This window comes from Orcinus orca, chromosome 11 (genome assembly GCF_937001465.1).
Source record: "Orcinus orca chromosome 11, mOrcOrc1.1, whole genome shotgun sequence".
In the NCBI taxonomy this organism is placed as follows: domain Eukaryota; kingdom Metazoa; phylum Chordata; class Mammalia; order Artiodactyla; family Delphinidae; genus Orcinus; species Orcinus orca.
The window spans coordinates 46,398,090-46,403,061 of NC_064569.1; positions in this window are offsets into that span (position 1 = coordinate 46,398,090).

Genomic DNA, 4,972 nt, shown 5'->3' on the forward strand with positions numbered 1-4,972 from the left:
TGGAGAATGTTCCATGAGCACTTGAGAAGGAAGTGTATTCTGTTGTTTTTGGATGGAATGTCCTATAAATATCAATTAAGTCCATCTTGTTTAATGTATCATTTAAAGCTTATGTTTTTTATTTATTTTCACTTTGGATGATCTGTCCATTGGTGAATGTGGGGTGTTAAATTCCCTGCTGTGATTGTGTTACTGTTGATTTCCCCTTTTATGGCTGTTAGTATTTGCCTTATGTACTGGGGTGCTCCTATGTTGGGTGCATAAATATTTACAATTGTTCTATCTTTTTCTTGGATTGATCCCTTGATCATTATGTAGTGTCCTTCTTTGTCTCTTGTAATAGTCTTTGTTTTTAAGGCTATTTTGTCTGATATGAGAATTGCTACTCCAGCTTTCTTTTGATTTCCATTTGCATGGAATATCTTTTTCCATTCCCTCACTTTCAGTCTATATGTGTCCCTAGGTGTGAAGTGGGTCTCTTTTAGACAGCACATTTAGGGATCTTGTTTTTGTACCCATTCAGCCAGTCTACGTCTTTTGGTTGGAGCATTTAATCCATTTACATTTAAGGTAATTATCAATATGTATGTTCCTATTACCAGTTTCTTAATTGTTTGGGGTTTGTTATTGAAGGTCATTTCCTTCTCTTGTGTTTCTTGCCTAGAGAAGTTCCTTTAGCATTTGTTGTAAAGCTGGTTTGGTGGTGCTGAATTCTCTTAGCTTTTGCTTGTCTGTAAAGTTTTTATTTTCTCTGTCAAATCTGAATGAGATCCTTGCTGGGTAGAGTAATCTTGGTTGTAGGTTTTCCCCTTTCATCACTTTAAATATGTCCTGCCACTCCCTTCTGGCTTGCAGATTTTCTGCTGAAAGATCAGCTGTTAACCTTATGGGGATTCCCTTATGTGTTATTTGTTGTTTTTCCCTTGCTGCTTTTAATATGCTTTCTTTGTATTTAATTTTTAACAGTTTGATTAATATGTGTCTTGGCGTATTTCTCCTTGGATTTATCCTGTATGGGACTCTCTGTGCTTCTTGGACTTGATTAACTATCTCCTTTCGTATATTAGGGAAGTTTTCAACTATAATCTCTTCAAATATTTTCTCACTCCCTTTCTTTTACTCTTCTTCTTTTGGGACCCCTATAATTCGAATGTTGGTGCATTTAATGTTGTCCCAGAAGTCTCTGAGACTGTCCTCAATTCTTTTCTTTTTTTTTTTTTCTTTATTCTGCTCTGCAGTAGTTATTTCCACTATTTTATCTTCCAGGTCACTTATCCGTTCTTCTGCTCCATTATTCTGCTATTGATCCCTTCTAGGGAATTTTCAATTTCATTTATTGTGTTGTTCATCACTGTTTGCTCTTTAGTTCTTCTAGGTCCTTGTTAAATGTTTCTTGTTATTTTCTCCATTCTATTTCCAAGATTTTGGATCATCTTTACTATCATTATTCTGAATTCTTTTTCAGGTAGACTGCCTATTTCCTCTTCATTTGTTAGGTCTGGTGGGTTTTTACCTTGGTCCTTCATCTGCTGTGTGTTTCTCTGTCTTCTCATTTTGCTTAATTTACTGTATTTGGGGTCTCCTTTTCACAGGCTGCTGGTTCGTAGTTCCCATTGTTTTTGGTGTCTGTCCCCAGTGGCTAAGGTTGGTTCAGTGGGTTGTGTAGGTTTCCTGGTGGAGGGGACTAGTGCCTGTGTTCTGGTGGATGAGGCTGGATCTTGTCTTTCTGGTGGGGAGGTCCACGTCTGGTGGTGTGTTTTGGGGTGTCTGTGGACTTATTATGATTTTGGGCAGCCTCTCTGCTAATGGGTGGGGTTGTGTTCCTGTCTTGCTAGTTGTTTGGCATGGGGTGTCCAGCACTGGAGCTTCCTGGTCGTTTTGTGAAGCTGGGTGCTGGTGTTGCGATGGAGATCTCTGGGAGATTTTTGCCCTTTGGTATACGTGGAGGTTGGAGGTCTCTTGTGGACCAGTGTCCTGAACTTGGCTCTCCCACCTCAGAGGCACAGCCCTCTTGCCTGGCTGGAGCACCAAGAGCCTGTCATGCACACGGCTCAGAATAAAAGGGAGGAAAAAAAAGAAAGAAAGAAATAAGAAGATAAAATAAAATAAAAAATAATTATTAAAAAAATTTTTTAAGTAATAAAAAAACGAAAGAAGAGAGCAACCAAACCAAAAAACAAATCCACTGTGATAACAAGTGCTTAAAACTACAGTAAACAAACAAAAAACGGACAGACAGATCCCCAGGATAAATGGTAAAAGCAAAGCTATACAGACAAATCACACACAGAAGCATACACATACACACTAACAAAAAGAGAAAAAGGGAAAAAAAAAAAAATACCGTTGCTCCCAAACTCCACCTCCTCAATTTGGGATGATTCCACAGATGCAGGCTACTTCAAGTTGATTGTGGAGCTTTAATCCGCTGCTCCTGTGGCTGCTGGGAGAGATTTCCCTTTCTCTTCTTTGTTCTCACAGCTCCCAGGTGCTCAGCTTTGGATTTGGCCCCGCCTCTGCGTGTAGGTCGCCTGAGGGCGTCTGTTCTTCGCTCAGACAGGACGGGGTTAAAGGAGCCGCTGATTCGGGGGCTCTGGCTCACTCAGGCCGGGGGGAGGGAGGGGTACGGATGCGGGGCGAGCCTGCGGCGGCAGAGGCCGGCGTGACGTTGCACCAGCCTGAGACGCGCCGTGCGTTCTTCCGGGTAAGTTGTCCCTGGATCCCGGGACCCTGGCAGTGGCGGGCTGCACAGGCTCCCCGGAAGGCGGGTGTGGATAGTGACCTGTGCTCGCAAACAGGCTTCTTGGTGGCGGCAGCAGCGGCCTTAGCGTCTCATGCCCGTCTCTGGGGTGCGCGCTGTTAGCCGCGGCTCGCGCCCGTCTCTGGAGCTCCTTTAAGCAGCGCTCTTAATCCCCTCTCCTTGCGCACCAGGAAACAAAGAGGGAAGAAAAAGTCTCTTGCCTCTTCGGCAGCTCCAGACTTTTCCCCGGACTGCCTCCCGGGTAGCCGTGGCGCACTAACCCCCTGCAGGCTGTGTTCACGCCGCCAACGTCAGTCCTCTCCCGGTGCTCCGACCGAAGCCCGAGCCTCATCTCCCAGCCCCGCCCGCCCCAGCGGGGGAGCAGACAAGCCTCTCGGGCTGGTGAGTGCCGTTCGGCCCTGACAGGGCGGGGTTAAAGGAGCCGCTGATTCGGGGGCTCTGGCTCACTCAGGCCGGGGGGAGGGAGGGGTACGGATGCGGGGCGAGCCTGCGGCGGCAGAGGCCGGCGTGACGTTGCACCAGCCTGAGACGCGCCGTGCGTTCTCCCGGGTAAGTTGTCCCTGGACCCCTGGACCCCTGGACCCTGGCAGTGGTGGGCTGCACAGGCTCCCGGGAGGGGAGGTGCGGATAGTGACCTGTGCTCGCACACAGGCTTCTTGGTGGTGGCAGCAGCGGCCTTAGCGTCTCATGCCCGTCTCTGGGGTCCGCGCTGTTAGCCGCGGCTCGCGCCGGTCTCTGGAGCTCCTTTAAGCAGCGCTCTTAATCCCCTCTCCTCGTGCACCAGGAAACAAAGAGGGAAGAAAAAGTCTTTTGTCTCTTCGGCAGCTCCAGACTTTTTCCCGGACTCCCTCCCGGCTAGCTGTGGTGCACTAACCCCTTCAGGCTGTGTTCACGCCGCCAACCCCAGTCCACTTCCTGGGATCCAACCGAAGCCCGATCCTCAGCTCCCAGCCCCGCCCGGCTCTCGGGCTGGTGAGTGCCGGTCGGCACCGATCCTCTGTGCGGAAATCTCTCCGCTTTGCTTTCCGCATCCTTGTTGCTGCGCTGTCCTCCGCGGCTCCGAAGCTTCCCCCCTCCGCCACCCGTTGTCTCCGCCGGCGAAGGGCCTTCCTAGTGTGTCGAAACCTTTCCTGCTTCACAGCTCCCTCCCACTGGTGCAGGTCCTGTCCCTATTCTTTTGTCTCTGTTTTTTCTTTTTTCTTTTGCCCTACCCAGGTACGTGGGGAGCTTCTTGCCTTTTGGGAGGTCTGAGGTCTTCTGCCAGCGTTCAGTAGGTGTTCTGTAGGAGTTGTTCCATATGTAGATGTATTTCTGATGTATCTGTGGGGAGGAAGGTGACCTCCGCGTCTTACTGTTCCGCCGTCTTGAAGCTCTGCCATGCAATTTTTATTTGCAAAATTGTTGAATTTATTGTATCACAAATCCTAAAAATGTAAATATGATGGAATAGATTGGGATAAAACATGTCTGAAGCAAGCTTATACAATTTTTAAAAAGCAAAACAAAAAATTAACACTCTTGATCTAACTAAAGTTATTATCACCATCAAAAGTGAGAATGGTCAACTGAAATTGACAAATGATAAATACCCATCCAGCCCTATTACTCTTAGTGCCCCAACTACTCGAAGTCCTAAGTGAGACATTTAATTAGGATTTGGTGAGGTGCATTTCATTCATGCTTGTTCATTCTTCATTCAGAAAACCTTTACTGAGTGCCTTTTATGTGAAGGCACAGTTCTAGCTAACATTAATTGAGCACTTCTTTTGTTTAGAACTATCGTGTAAGGAAATGTGGAAGGAAAACCTTCTGGAAGAGAGACACAGTGCTGTCTACAACACATCCATGCAAAACATCCTACTAACAAGGGGAAGTTGAGAAATAGTGGAAGGAGGCAGAGTCAAGGACTGTTCAGAAATCTCTAGATTTAATCCCCAAAGTCTTCCTGGAGGAGGGGGAAATCTATACAGTGATGCCCTGCAGGTGGTAATGGGCAGGATTTCCAAGGTAAGGGTATTGCAGGCCTTGGTGGCCTAGCAGCTATGTGGCTGCTAGTTTTCCTTCTTTCCTGCACTGCAGGAATTTTTTTCTTAGAAATGTGGCTTCAGAAACATTGTTCAATTTTGCACATCTCCCTACCTTTCCCTTAATCTCTTACGCTTTTATGAAGAAACTTAAAAGAGCCTGCTGAAGAGAAGTTCTCTGCCTTCA